A 16,960-nucleotide genomic window follows, 5' to 3' on the forward strand; every position below is an offset into this window, starting at 1 on the left:
AATAGGATTAGGTCATTCACTCTATAGTATATCCCCATATATAATAGGAAATCTAAACTCTATAACTTATCCCTATTACCTTTACATGTCCACCCATTACTTCCAATTCATACCCCTGTGTAAGTCAACAATTTTGAATATTTACGTTTTCTATGAGCCTAGAATTTCCTTCTCAACTCCTTGGGAAAAGAGTTCCCTTACCAGCTAATACTAATAGAGCTTTCTGTGCTTTAAAAGCATTATGATTATAACTCAATCATAGAACATAATTCACTTTACTGCAACTTCTGTCTTGCCAGGCAGCAAACCACTCCCATTAGGGTAACCAACTTCACGACAAAATTCTCTCTTATTTCTCTATTCCCGTTGAAAATACTGAACCTAACTCATCTTTAATGATCAGTAACTGCTAGATGAAAGTACTTTTTAATACACTGAAAATAAATTTCATTAAATGAAGACAAATAAGTTAACCGATGGGGTTTTAAAATTTTTTTTTTCAATTGTAGTTGGACACAATACCTTTATTTATTTGTTTATTTGTTTGTTTTTATGTAGTGCTGAGGATCAAACCCAGTGCCTCGAGCATGCAAGGTGAGTACTCTACCACTGAGCCCACAATCCGAGGCCCAAGTTAGCCAATTTTTAAAATAAGTAATTTCCTTATATAATAATAAGAAATATAAACTCTAATGTTTAAAGCAAAGCTTATCATTCTAAATAATTGGTCTTGTATAATTGCTTGGCTGATTTGTATGTAAAAAGAAAACGTGATCTCATTTTAAAATTCCAAATTTTAATACCTTAAAATTTTTAAAATGTGATCTCATTTTAAAAATTCCAAATCAAATACCTTAAAATATCCTTTGTAATAGAATTTGATCCAAAATACTCTCCGATATTCAAACAAAATCAGAATTTGGGGAAATAAGCAAATGAAATCAGAGGTATTTGATCAATTCAATTTATAATCATTTCACTGAGATGACTAAGAAAAAATTTACAAATAATTATTTTATTCAGGATGCAAAAATGTTTCCAAAATGTGAATTTTACACTTGAAAAATAAAGATTCATAAAAATATGTTTGATCAGTGTCAGATCAAACATTTATTGATGTTTAGTGCCAGCACTGATAGCATGAACTTAGATAACAGAAGACAGTTCTTCTGAAATCCATATTCAACTTCTATGAAATAGATTAAAAAGTAACCAACCAATATTCTGACTATTTGACATAATTAGAAAATAATACCTAATAAAGTTTAAATGTTAAAATTCAGGAATTCCAAATATAGCATATAATTTTTACACATCAATTGCTTTGCAGCACCGTATTGAAAATTAAATATAATGCTTACTCAGTAACTAAAAGATCCCTCCATAGGCAGAATTATTTGGGGAAACTAAGAAGGATAAATTATCCACTAATTAGTGACTTTAATATAGTAGGATTGGAGTACTCATATAATTAGTGCTATAAATTTCCAAGTATTGCTTTATTTACATTCAACAAATTATGATGTGTTTTCATTTTCATTCAATTCAAAACATTTTCTTAATTTGTTTCTGATTTCTTCTTTAAAGTGAGTAATTTGTAAAAGTATTATTTCATTTTCAAACATGTTGGGATTTTCAAGGTATTTGTTATCGATTCCTAATTTAATTCCATTAAACTGAAAAAGTATGTTGGTATGATGCACAATCTTTTTATTATATTGGGTCTTATTTTACATCCAGAATATAGTTGATCCTGGTAATTTCCTATGTGCTTGAAAAGAATATGTTTTTTACTGTGTTGGATGGAGTATTATGTAAATGTCAGTTGTACCATATGAAAAGCATTCAAATCTTCCATATGCTTATTGATTTATGGAAATTTTACCATCTCCAGTGCTCTTTCTTCCTTTCTATAGTCTGTTTCCATCTGATAACATTTTTCTTTTGTCTGAAGTACTTTTTTAAAACATTTCCTTCACCACAGCATGCCAGTGATTAATTGCTTCAACTTCACTATGCATAAGCAAGTTTTCATTTTATCTTTATTTTGGAAAGATAATTTCGCATTGGTAGTTTCTCTCTTTTAACACTTTTATTAATAGCTTTATTTTATTCATTGATATTTATGTGGTGCTGAGGATTGAACCCAGGGCCTCACACTAGGCAAGCACTCTACCACTGAGCCACAACCCAGCCCCTCTCTTTTAATACTTTAAAAATGTTATTTCCTTGTATCTGTATTATATTATTCCCAGTTAAAAAAATCTCTTGCCATCCTTACTTTATATGTCTCTTATCTGAATTTTTAAAGTATTCTCCTTATCAGTGGTATTAAGCAATTTGATTATGAAATACCTTGCTATCATTTTCTTGGCCTCTGAGTTTGTTGGATCTGAGTTTATAGTTTTTAATTATTTTTTTCTCTCTTTCCCACTATTTTTTGAAATATTTATGTCTTAATTCATCTTTCTCCTCTTCCTCCTCCTCCACTTACACTTCAATTGTACATATATTGAGCCATTGGAAATTGTCTCACAGATCACTGATATACTTTTTACTAATTTTTCTCTCTGTGGTTCATTTGGGTAATTTCTATAAATAACTATACTGTCCACCTCTTGATCTTTTCTTATGGGGTGTTCACTGCTTTATACCCAGGAACTTTTCAGCTTAGACACTATATCTCTAGAAGTTAGATTTGTATATTTTTCATATCTTCAATATTTATATTTAATCTTAGTATATTTAATCTTTACTTTCTTGAACAGATAAAAGGTAATAGTAACTCTTTTGATACACCTATCATTACTATGTACTACTTCTATCAATTGTGTCATTTCTAGACATTTTTGTTTGTTTTGTTAGTTTTCTACTCATTATGAATCATGGTTTCCTGTGTATTTACATAACTAGTAATTTTTATTAGATTTTAAACATTATGAACTTAACCTTTTGAAGAACTAGATATTCTTGTGTTCTTAGCATTCCTAAGCTTTGTTTGGAAAACAGTTAAGTTACTTGGCAACAGTTACTCATATAGAAGTTTGCTTTCAAGCTTTATTAGAAAGAACTGAAGCAACATCAAATCTAGGCCTGAATTTGTTTCATTGCTAGGGCAGTGGTCTGACTATGAAAGGACTTTATTAATTATGAAGGTTTTCCATTTTCTGGCTGATATAAACACAAATTATTCTGTGAATTCTGAGGATTGTTCCCTGTGTTCTTTTTGAGATAATTAAGGTGTCAGCCATCTATAGTTTCCTGATGTGCTGATTGATACACAGCAAAAGTATCTAAGGTAGATTTCTTTAAATCTTTATAGTTTTTGTTTCTATATCTTTCTCTAAATCTTGTACTCTGCCCTGCAAACTTTAACTACCAGACCTCCCCAGACTCCCAGTTCAGTTAGGTGAACCCTGGGAAGCTGCTAAGTTTCACATGGGTTTTCTTTCCTGTGCCAAGTACTGGAAAATCTCTATTGGTAGTAAGCTGGCACAATTATAGGGCTTAGTTCATTTTTCCATTCTTAAGTAATCACAGTTTTAGCTGCAATTTATCAAATGTGTGAAAACTAATCTTTCACATGTGTACTTGTTCATTTTAGTTATTTTGAGGCAGAAATATAAATCTAGTCCATGTAATTCCATTTAGGCTGAAATATTCTAATACAATTAAATGGACATTGTCTGGTCATAGAAAATAAGAATCTACAATACCGAAGTTTCTGAAAGAATTTATAAAAATTTTAAAACAGACAAAGGAAAAAAGATATAATTCACAAAATAAGAAAAAAATATCTTATTTGAAGAATTTAATATTTCTATGCACAAGAACAATGCCTGCCACATAGTGCTCCTAAAATAAATGATAAATATTGAGTGAATATAATTAAAAGTACCTCATAGTTTCTTATTTTGATACTATTCAAAATTAGAAAGGGTAACTCATTTAAAGAAATTGGAAAACAAACCCCAATGCTATCCTAAGCCTTATAAACTGAATAATCTGTGCTCATTTCAGTAGCACATATACTAAAATTGGACTAATATAAAGGAGATTTGCAGGGCCTCTGAACAAGGATGACACACAAATTCGTGAGGAATTCCATATTTTTTTTAGAAACTGATATCTTATAAAAATCTTTCCTAAAATTATTTATTGTGACTTGTCCCAGTTGACTGGAAGATTCTTTTCTTTTTCAGTTTTATGATTAACACAGCACATTCACTGATTCAATATTTTAACTTACTCTGAAGTAAGACACACAACAAAAAGATATAGAAGGAAGGTTTTAGAGTGATAATGACCCCATGGAAGGTAAAACATCAATGTGTGAAAATTATTTAAATATAAGTAAACAAATATAGTATAAATATATTTAAATAATTCATAACAGTGTGTGAAAAAGTCAAGATTTTGCAACTAGACCGAGTTTAGGTCCAAATTTTGCCAGTTAGCACCTATAAAACCTTGAGTAAGTTCCTTGAATTCTTTAAAATTTTTACAATTGTATAATAGGCACAAGAAAACTTAATTAATTAATTAAAACAAATTAATCTGAAAATGCATGTAATATACTTAGTATAACTGTAGTAATAATAGCTTTCTTTATGGGGGTAGAGAATTTACAGAATATCAAGATACCCATCAGCTAGCCTACAGAAGAAGAATCAGGTAAATGTCACAATGCTTACAGTAACAGTAACCTTCCAATGCCTCTGGAAATCATTAAAATGATTTATAAATCATAAAATGGTCTGACTAGACAATTATATATTGGGGCAGGGGAGTGAGGGAGAGAAATCAGCTGTCTCATGTGTAAATTTGGACTAATTCCAGGCCTATACCAACTGGAACTTCAATGACTGGTTCAAATTCACATTCCGATCAACATTATCCTATGCCAAACTTATAAATCAAGCTACATCTATGAGTAAATACACTTATTTTCCCTGGAATCATCTCCATAACTTATTTTCTTTACACAAATGTCATCTATAAAAGTCAGTACTCTCAGAACTCAAAAACCTATAGTCAGTCTCTAAGGCACTAATTTCTATAAAGCCTAATTTATGGTAATTAAACATCAAACCACTGTCCACTGTTAATTTTCACAAACATTGAGTATAATTTGAATCTCATGTTCTCATACATAATAACAAAACAAATATGAAATGTGCAAGAATTATGAACACCTACTTGGCTGAATTCATCACATTTACCAAAAACCTATAAAAACAAAAATAATACTCTTAAGGCAAAGGTTTTAAATTTAGGTCCACTTGTCTCTGATAGAAAATAGACAAGTGCCTAACACAGAATATCAGCCTGATATAAGACCATCTCTTTTACAATCTCTTTATCTCTGGTGATCCTTTATGAAATCCAGAAAACTTAATCTTCTCCCACATTTTTTTCAACTGCTTATGTTTTACTGCCAAATCCCATTAATTGGGCAAGAAGATGAGAGTTACAGCCACTGGAAAAAATGGAGTGGGAAAAAAGAAGTCAAATCAACTGATTTTGTTTCAATAGTCTGTTAAATCTGCACAATGAGTAAGCCTAACTGTTCTTACTAAATGTAATTAAGTGGTATTTTGTAACTTCTGCTATTAAAAAAGGGATCTTGTATATAATAAAACACCTTTTGTCTTTAAAGAAGAGTGGTAGAATTAGTTATTAATAGTTACTAATAATTTGGGATTACCATCTTAATTTCACAGTAATCAATGTTTTAAAATTGACAATAAATGGACTTCCCCCTTAGTACAATGAAATTTCAATTCAAATAAAGATTTTGTAGTGACTGTTAAGGAAACAAAGTGCATCAATAATACAGAATGTTTCCTTAAGGATGCACTTTTCCTGCTATGTTTTCATTTCTCCTAGTCACAAATCAATGTTATACTAGGCTATAATTAACAACCACTTGCCAATTTCACTTAACTGAAACTCATCATTCCTTCACAATCCATTCTTCTAGCAAGAATAATTTAATAACTTGACTTATTTAAGTTTCTGGTTTGATTCAGATATATAATCTATCCATGAATTGGAAAGCATATTACACATGGGGGGAAAGATATTTTATTAGCATTACATCTGTTTTCAATATAGACAATTTTTAAAGAAAGGACAGAAACTGCAATCAATTATTAGATACATATTCACACCTGTTGTCTGTCATGTTTCAAACCCCTTAGGTATGAGCTTTAGTCAAGGCAAATAAAATGAAGAAGGACCAGCTGCAAAATTGGATTTTGTTCTCAATTGGTAATTAAAAGGAAGGATTGTACCATGTGTTGTATACCTGACACTCCCATTACTTCATGTTGGGGATGGTTCCATTTTTTTTTAATAGATCTGTGATACTGTCAAGTCTATTATAAGGGATAGCTTTTATAGGTGAGGCTATTGACCCAATTTGCATTGGTAGTCAGTCCAATTACCTTGTTACATTTCTCCCTGAAGCACAATATATAAAGGTACAAGTAAGTATTTCCATTCACAAAATGGAGCTGGGCAAACAAATCCTGTACTTCTGTTTGGCATCTGGAGCACATGGCATACTATCCTCTCCAAAGGGCTTGTGTAGAACTAGACAGAAAACCAATGCATATTCAGGTTCTACAACTTAGCTATATGATTTTGAGGTCATTCAACAATTCTATGTATTAACATATCTAAGCTGTAACAATGGATATAGTATTTACCTCAAATTAAAGGTAAAAAGTATCAAAAGAAAAAGAAAGCTTAAAAATTTAAAGTTAAACTAACCTATTTGACAAGGACAAACTTGTGCTTCAAATGATCTTTATCATTTATCAATATAGTATAAATGACCACAAAAATTATTTTAATCAAGGAAACAAAATGCTACTTGTTATGAATTTTTAACTTAAGTTCTATAGGTTGAGCCAAATGTATGTTATGCTTTAATTATTATTTTAATACTATAAGTATCAAGTATAATTTTATACTTATACAGTTGAATGCAGCCGGGTGTAGGGGCGAGCGCCTGTAATCCCAGAAGCTCCAGAGACTGAGACAGGAGGATCAAGAGTTCCAAGCTAGCCTCAGCAAAAATGAGGTGCTAAGCAACTCAGTAAGTCCCTGTCTCTAAATAAAAAATACAAAATAAGGCTGGAGATGTGGCTCAGTGGTTAAGTGCCCCTTAGTTCAATCCCCAGTACCCAAATAAATAAATAAATAAAAGTTGAATGCTTTTCCAGTCAAGGAAGAAAATACCATATTTTCAATGTCTTCAGAAGATTTATGGAACTGAATAATGTGAAACAAAATGAAGTAAATTCACTTTAGTGAATAAAACAAAAATTTCACTGTAAATTAAAAGAGGTATTTGCAGGTATTGATAAGGTAGTTGCAGCCTCTAGAAAAACATGTTGTTAAATTTTAAGATGTACTAACGTTATATGTGAAAAATATGATTCTCCTGACCCAACCATGGAAAATGCTCTACATCTATGAAATAGATTTTCTTTCCAGATCATGAAGAATCTTTATTGAGAAGACTGTGTATCATAGAGCTGATTGTTTTAAACGGAGAATAAAATGAAAACAATAGTTCAGAAAATAGAATATGAGTTTCCCTTACCATAAACTTTTGCTGAATATGCTTTAGGGAAATAGAGACAGCAACAATAGAGCAGAACAAGGACAGGTGTGTGTTCTCAGTGATCAATCAGTTCTGCAATAAATCAGTCCCTTTTAGAGGAAGATTTTAAGGCACAGCTGAAGTGTATCAGCTGGGAGAGAGAATCCAATCTCTTCCAAGTTTATTTATGACAAAGCACTATTAACTGAAGTCCAATTTGTTTGTGGAATTGCAGTCATACTGATTCAACTAAACAATAAATGAATCTGCCTTTCATAGTTCCAACTCTAGAGCATAAAAGAAAACAAAAGGGACTTCATCATAACAATACTTCAAATCCAGGGATGCAGTGAAAGGAACAGTGGGAAGGCAGATTTTGGAGTGGTTAAAAAAAATCCCATGGGCTACAAAACACAATTCATTAACCAGAACCACCCGTGTAGTTTTTGCATCAGCGGTATTTCTCCTAGTGAGCCATTTATATCACACAATGAGCCTGCTGGGAGCTTTTTTTACAATCCCTATTCATTCTTCAGGCTTCATGTAGAAAATTCTGGACATACTTAGATGACCACTCTAAATGTTCCTCAAACTCAAATCAAAGCCTATGGCACAACTAGATTATGATACTGACCAACAGAGAAAATGTTGACAGACTAAAAGCAGAAGCATGTTGTAATGTCCAGAAAGGAAAGTGAAACCTATAAATATTCCTCCACTAATTAAGTTTTTTGAACTTCAGCATACAATTATTTTTCATAATGATTACATTATTTAGAAATAATCTATTGCCTAGTATTAGATGACTAGTACTTCTTAATTTGCTACATGTACTAAACTATATCTTATTGGGAACAAACAGGAAAACTTAACATTTCTGTCACATACTAAATTTCTCTTTGTGCACTTTTCTTGTGACCCAATTACATGAAGGTGAAAATACTCTTATGAAAAAAAATTACTTATTCTTTTTTTTTACCTTAAAAAGTGACCCTCTTCAGAAGAAACAACAGGAATTTTTTTATAAATATGGCATAATGTTGCCTTTTTCATTGGTCATTTGATCATTCAAGAAACATTTTTTATTCTGAAAACAAATTATTCATTTATTAGATATTGATTTATGAAATATTTATTATGCTGAAAGTGTTCTATATCATCAGTAATTTTTCATCTAAATATTCTTTTAGAATTAAGAGTTGTAAGAGAACTGAATCACTCTGGCAGGAAGGCACACAGTACTGGTAAATTCCCACAGGGATTAGTAATATCCACAACAATAGCTCTTATAGTTCTTCTTCTATTGGGCCATAATCACATGACAGTAGAGTTACTGCTTTAGAAAATAAAAATAATCAATTCTATATTCCTATTTCTTATTGTTCTTAACTAAATATTTACAAACTGATTCTAAGAATTCTTTGGGGAAAATAGTCATATTTTTATTGATCTTTTTTTTTTTCAGGAGTGTACTGGAGATTGAACCCACTGAGCTACATCCCCAGACTTTTTTTGTTTTGTTTTGTTTATTTCTCACTAAATTGCTTAGGGCCTCCCTAAGTTGCTGAGGTTGGCTGACCCTCCTGCTACAGCCTCCAGGGTGGCTAGGAATACAGGCACACACCCACTGTGCCCAGCTCTACTGAATTTCTTTCTTACACCTAAAAATGTAACAATGCTCTGTAGCTCCTTCTTCATTAATTTTATGCCTTAATATGAGAAGCTGTCTGAAGACCAATGTAGTAAACTGTCCTCTAACAAAACATTCTCTTATCTGTTAAAACTATAATGTACACAGAAAAGAGAAATACAATTTGCTTTAAATAAGTGAGAAGAGAACATTTCTGAAACTGTTATCAATCACCATTTCTTAAAATAGATAATGGAGGATTATGAACATCTTTTCTATTCAAAACCCACATGAAAGATTCTTTCCCTTGGGTGTGGGTTCAAATAAAGCATATAGTACCTATGAAAGGAAGACACAGGCAACCAACAAGTGGAAACAAATTCAAGGTGTGTGTGTGTGTGGTGTGTATGTGCACACACACCCATACAAATGTTTATGTGTCTGTTCTGGTTATTTATTAGAAATATATCAATGGAAAAAGTTTTAAATGAGTGTATAAACTCAGACCTAGCAAATATAGACATAAGTTATTATGGCAAATAAATAAGTACCCTAACTAACATCATAAGTATACTTAAAATAGCTGTCATATGATTTCAAAAGAGAAAGTACAGTGGATATAATCACTGGAAAAAAGAAAAGAAACCAGTAATAATTTGAAATGGAAGACAGGGGAGGAAAGAATAGGAATCTCTAATGAGCATGATTCTAATGTTACATTAGGCTTGAAGCCAACTCTAAATTGGGGTTTTTGAGTGTGTAAATTAAAATTCTATTTTTGAGAACCTATTAGGAGTCTATTTGTGATTAGTAACACTGACACAAAATATGAATAATTATTCAGAGATTTTTTTGATATTATTTCAGATGCATGAACTTATTTTTCAAGACTCAAACATTAGAAAATGGAGTTTCTATCAAGTTTTACTGGTCACTACATTTAAAAAATCACTATGTTGCAAGATTTACTATGTCAATATTCATAAACTAATATTTAGTTAATGTCTATGTGAAATGATATCTTTAAAATTAAAAATAATATAATGTGATCTATAAAACTTTCAGATTTTACTAACATTGCCTGGTCTTCCTATTATTTCTATAAATGTTCCAATTTCTATCACAAATAGAAAATGTGGTAAGAAAAAAGAATATGGAGAGGCTTATTGTAATTTAAAACATTCATAATTTGGGGGCTTTGGGGGACAGTTGAGAGCAGGTGGGAGAATCTGTGTCATTCCTTCACTGAAATCAACAAGGTTAGTGAAGCTAGAATTAGACAAGTAGTCAGTATAGTTAGGTAAATCAAGTCAGGTCCCACCAAGGAGGCCAATTAAAGTCTGGGAAGTTGGAGACTGCACACTGAGGGATTGAAATGCCCTCAGAGCCCTTCCTCCACCCTTATTCTAGATAACCTGCCCTGCTCCAACCTGTTGCCAAGGTAAACTGTCCCAGGAATTGTCCCTTCCTACAAGGAGTTATAAAAGTTGTTAATTATGCCCCCTTCTTACCCATATCATTTCACCTTGGCCCCTCCAGCCCATCTGCTTCTTACCTTTGGGCCATCCCACCAAGCCTCTCCTGGGCCTAGTCACGTATGCAGGAAGGAGAAAGAAAAGGGCAAGAGAGTAGGAGAACAAATGAAGCCTAGGACATATAAAAAGGCAGAATACCCTCACTTCTTGGGATACCAGGATACCGGCTATGGCTCGCTTCTCCCTCTTGGGAGAAGTCTATGTTACCCCTTTTTATATTAACCCTGCTTTATATGCTTGACTCAGCATGCTTCTCTAATGTTATTCTTCAACATGCAAGAAGCAGGACTTGTCACCTGTAAACGGCAGTATCAGCAGAACAGCACTCCAGCCAACAGACCATGCAGGGCTCAGAGGTGAGATGTAGCTGGGTGAGATTCAGTTTGGTTGCAGAAGTTGCCAGTAGAAAAGACCTTGAGGGGAAAGGCCAAGCCAAGATCATGCAAAAGATACACCAAAAATCTAGGAGGGAATCCATTAGAAGGGTTGAAATTAGGTGAGTCTACAGTATGTGTTTTAGAACGATAAGATGAACTGATTGTTGTCAAGTTTGTTATTAAAGGATTATAAAATACTTATCAGTGTGTATTAAGGCTCTCAAAACCTGTTCCTTACACCCTGATCTATAAAACCGGCAAAAATGCTTAGGCAAAGATTCACACAGGAAAATGCTTATGACAATCAGACAAATTATATAAGTAAGTGAATAAGCCCAGGGGAGTCTATGGCAAACTAAGGAAGACAAGGAAAACTCAGCCCAGAAAGCCCCCATCAGCACAGCCTGATCTAAAAATTTACAATAGACCAAAAATAAAGATTCTTCAATGAAATATATATTCATTTTTTTCAATAACAATAACCACATGAAAGTTTTCCACAATACTAAAATGCCAAACAAAATATTTGTGGAAAAGAAGAAATTAAAATGGCCAAAAAAAAAAAAAGCCAACAGATATATGAAAAAATAGTCAGCATCCCTGGAACTAGGGAAATACAAATCAAAACTACATTGAGATTCAATCTCACTCCAGTTAGAATGGCAAGCAACAACAATACAAATAATAATAAATGCTGGTGAGGATGTGGAGGCAAAGGTATATTTGCACAATTGGTGGGACTGCAAATTAGTACAACCAATATGTAAGGCAGTATGGAGATTCTTCAAAAGAATAGGAATATAATCACCATATGACCCAGTTATCATACTCCTCAGTATTTATCCAAAAGAACTAAAATAAGCATATATGTGATACAGCCATATCAATATTTATAGCAGCACAACTCACAATAGCCAAGATATGGAACCAGCCTAGGTACCTGTCAACAGATGAATGGGTTAAGAAAAATGTGGTGCACACGTGCACACACATACACATGCACATATACATACATATTCATGTATGTATATATACATACATATATATGTATACACACACATAGGGAATTTTACTAGCCATAAAGAAGAGTAACATTATGGCAGTTTTCAGGTAAATGGATAGAATTTGAGAACATTATGCTAAGTGAAAAAAAGCCTGACTTAGAAAATCGAGGGTGGAATATTTTATCTCATATGCAGAAGCTAGAGCAAAGTAAGGGAAAAAGAGGAGGGGGATCAGATTTCATAAGGACAAAGGGAAGATCAAGAGTAGAAGAAGGAGATTGAGAGGGAGGAGGAATGAGAAAAAGAACAAAGCATTACAGAATTAATTTGATAAAATTATACTATATACATATACAACAGTGAACTCCACCTTCATGTAAATCCACAAAGCACTGACTAAACAATAAATAAATAAATAGAAGAAGATCAGTAGATGAATGGGAATAGGGGAAGTAGATGGGGAGGGAGTAAAGGAGGCACCAGGGACTGAAATGGAGCAAATTGAATTTTATGTATGTATGTCAAAATGAACACAACTATTATGTATAACTAGAATGCACTAATAAAAATATTTAATTTTTTGTGGAAATTATCTAACTGCAGATTGCAAAGGCATTCAAAACTGATCTTCACAAGACATAGATTCTAGGCATCAATTTGCTTCTTATTAGAGCCAGGAATCCTACCCCACACACTACCAAAATACCTTCATTGAAAGACTTCTTTGTTACAAAGGCCTTAAGAACTCTGCTTTAGTGGTTTAGATGGTTTTTTAAAAAAAGTGAATATTAATTATTAATTAATTATTTAGTATTGTGAAAAATTAATTATCATTTATGCAGACATTTATTTTTTATCTTTGCTTTGCTCATCTCAAAGTAATGGTCCCAAGCACTCTGGAATTATCATAAAATCTTTGAACATATGCAAATTTACAAAGGAGAATATTTATAAAAATGGGCCATAACAAATGTGGAACTTTTTGTTTGCACTTATCAACCTCTCATCTGGTAAACAGAAATGAACACAGGAATGCTATTTCATGGATGAAAAACTATTCTGAAATAGAATATTTCACAACTTAATCCTGTACTCAAAGTACTATTTTAAACCTTAGACTGTCATAATACCTAATACCTAGTTTACTGGATAAATGATGAACCCAATATATCAACATTATATAGGCAAAAACAAAAATTCAAGTTACATAAGTTTCTTATCTAGTATATAGATTACTTTTAGACAAAATCTTTAGCTCTTTATCACTGATAGTTTTTATATTGCAAACATACATATAACTATCAAACATAATTCAAGTAACATAATACAGAATATTTAAAAATCATCCATTGTTCCATACCCAGATATAACCACTTTACATTTAATCAGTATTCCACAATATACCAAGTAGTTATGAACTGATACAACTTCTAATTACCTAGTAATTCTACCACCAAGCCAATCCAACTATTATAACCACAAACACCAGTACATTTTTAAAAATATTTCTTCCCAGAGCATTCAAAATGGAAATCAATTGTGAGAGGCTAATTTTTCTTCTAAAAAGGACTAAGGTGGGGCTGGGTTGTGGCTCAATGGTAGAGCACTTGCCTAGCACATGTGGAACCCTGGGTTCGATCCTTAGTACCACATTAAAAAAAATGAATAAACAAATAAAGGTATTGTGTCCATTTACAACTAAAAAATATTTTTAAAAAAAGGACTAAGATAGGATAAAAAAATTAAAAATAGGTAGAAAGGGGACATAAAGAAAGGACAAGAAAATAAAATTTTAATCTGAGCATCTATAGATATTTCTAGGCCTGTCTCTCCTTAAACCAGTGTCTTTCCCAGGAGACTCACTCCCAAGTTTCTGGGATATCTGCAAACCTTCCTGATGCACTGCTAATTAGCACACCAATAAATAGATTAAATTTAAAAAAAAGATGTTAAGAAAATATAATGGAGACCACATCAAACTAAAGATCCTAAGAATGACCAGTACCATAAATCATTTTAAAATCACCAGCCTGATGTCATCCTTAATACCTTCCCATACCCAAACCTCACCAAGTTTCCTTTAAAAGAGGAGCCAGGAACCACCAAAATGCTTCTCTCACTCTTAAGACGGTGTTTCTAAATAAATATGTGCCTGTACTGACACATGTTAAAATTCTTTTTCATCAGCAGAACAAGGACCCCAATTGTCCTAAATCAAGTTCCAATGTCTATCTGGGAACTTGGAACACTCTTCTGGAAATATCTCTTCTCCCATGACAGGATTACAAATATCACTGATAAGAAAACCAATGAAACACAACCACAAGTTGAATTTCATCTTCAATATGAAGCTAGAATGCATTCTCAAATATATTATAAGCACAATATTGACAAACAATTCTGAACACAGAATTTGAAAATGTCAGAGTACAAAACAAAAGAATGGTGGGAGAGGCAAAGAGAGAAAGAAGGGTAATGACCTTACACTTTACAAAGAATCTCTGCACTTAAAATGATTCATGATAGGGTAAACATATAATAATAACAATAATAATATTATATAAAAGTTTTACTAATTATGGGCTATAATAAATATTATCATTAATTATGTCATTCTATTATTTCATTATTATTATATGTAATCAACACATATATGTGATTTTACTCCCATAAACCATATGAGTTATAGACCATGTACATTGGCTTATAACTAAGGAAAACAAGGCTCAAGAAGTTAAGTGATCTTCTAGGATCCAGAAGATATATGAGCCAGAGATGGATGAGGAAAGACTTGACCTGAAGTCTATTCATTTCAAATGCCATGCTTTGGTTAACACAAACATTTTTAGAATGTTCAGAGCAAATAATCCTTTAAAAATTATTGCCTAAACTAAAAGATTTGACTAAATATTAGAGTTAATAAAAAGGATATCCATCTACACACTGCTTCTAACCACATAATAACTCCCACATACTAGCTTACTCTATATTTCAATGTTCAAAGCCACAATTTGCAAGGAATATTTCTGGAAACAATAAATGCTTTTGTTTTGTTTTCACTATTTCACAGATATTCAATGAGCAGTAATGTTCTAAAACCTCATCGTTTAAAATAATAAACCATGAAAATTTATCTCTCCCAAAATGAAAGTGAAGCACAGAGATTTCTACCACACATTGCATGTTGTTTCTTTGGAAAGTGAGATTGTTTTTATTTAGAACAAAACACTTAGTCACTTCATTTAGGTAATATTCTAGCAAACTCATTAAAAAACTATCTGTTCTTCTTCATTTTAAAGTACTATGCTAATTATGTATACACAACATTTATTTACCAAAGTTACATTTATAAAATAACACATGTAAATGTGGAACTTCATTTTACTTTTGAAACCAAAAGATTTTGGTTTCAAAAGATTTTTTTTAAGATTTTTTTTAAGATTCCACACCTGATGCACATATGAATTACTATTTTTGAATTTTTAATTTTGAAAATATTTAAATCTAATATTCAATATTTTCCATGAATACCACACTTTCATAATGTACAAAATTCAGATGTGAAAAAAAAGAAATAGAGAAACATTCCTAACACTACAGTAGTTAGAAGTGTGACTTTAGGGATGCATTTTGGTTCACTATGTAAGATGTTATATATATTATATTATATATATTATATATATATATGTTATATATATTATATTTTTCTAATTTGGTTTGGATACCAACTTCAAATCAATAGACTATGACAAGGAAACATTTCACTGAAAGAGGATTAAGACCGTGAATTGTACTCCACTTTACAAATCAGTAGTCTCATTTTAAAAAGATATTTAAAGCTTCTCATTCTCACCATAGATGTTCACTATGTGTCCATTGTTCATAGAGGACCATGCTGCTCAGAGTGAAAACTAATTTAAAATAGAAAACAGGAGTTTTTTCCATACCACAGGTTAATCATAAAATGGCATATCCTTAAAGGGATTTAAGGTGGCTCCTCCTTCAATAATTTAGCTCTCTGTCCTGAACTGCCACATTAAATTATCATGTGAATTCACTCCCCTGAGAAAGAAGTTTTCAAAATATTTCAGCTGTGAAGACAATGCACTGACTCTACAATACAGAAAACACAATGGCAAGCAACACTTTCAGATACTGACTAAAAAGTATCTGGGTATATGATCAACTTGAGTGATATTCTAAGATGGGGGATAGGACTGCATTAGTTTTGTAGGTAAGCATCTTAAACAACTTTAAAATTTTAAAAAATAGACTTAACATGATTATATCCTAATACCAGAGGAAAATGTTTTTCATTCAAGTTTTAGACTATGTCCTTAATACAACCCAACCAGAAGCAAACAAAAAGCATTTCAAATTCTATAAGGGAAAAATCCAGCAAAGAATGTGGTTGGCAGTGCTTCACATACAACTCATAGTAAATCACACTGAAAGCTGTCAAACCCAAAAGGCTGTCTTACTAAAAAGAACAATATGAAAATGTCCATATTATATATTAACAGGAATGGCTATTCAGTTATTTTGTTTTAAGTGAAAATTAGCCCATTGTTCTATAGGACAGATTGATTCAGGTCACCCGTTACTAAATTAAACATTTTCTGCTTTCACTGCATTTCATTAAACATGCTACTGCAAGTTTAAATAACTCAGTGCTTTCATTTGCACAGTCACCCATTTTGTTATTGTTTACAGGAACCTCATTTGGCACATAATAATTCAAGTGGCATTGGTTTCATATTATACTGAAGAATTAATTTTTAATATAATTGCATTCTTTC

At 32.0% G+C, this 16,960-nt stretch overlaps 1 protein-coding gene and 1 non-coding gene across 7 annotated transcripts in view; one reads left to right on the top strand and one right to left on the bottom strand.

Annotated features, from left to right (window-relative positions):
• Immp2l (inner mitochondrial membrane peptidase subunit 2) overlaps positions 1-16,960 on the bottom strand; it is an 861,827-nt gene that overhangs the window by 570,845 nt on the left and 274,022 nt on the right. The gene's annotated exons all lie outside the window — the stretch shown is intronic.
• On the top strand, positions 4,008-4,114 carry LOC125615537. Its single transcript, XR_007346147.1, has one exon. It is a non-coding gene; the product is annotated as a U6 spliceosomal RNA (small nuclear RNA).

This window comes from Marmota marmota, unplaced genomic scaffold (assembly GCF_001458135.2).
Source record: "Marmota marmota marmota unplaced genomic scaffold, marMar, whole genome shotgun sequence".
Taxonomy (NCBI): Eukaryota; Metazoa; Chordata; class Mammalia; order Rodentia; family Sciuridae; genus Marmota; species Marmota marmota.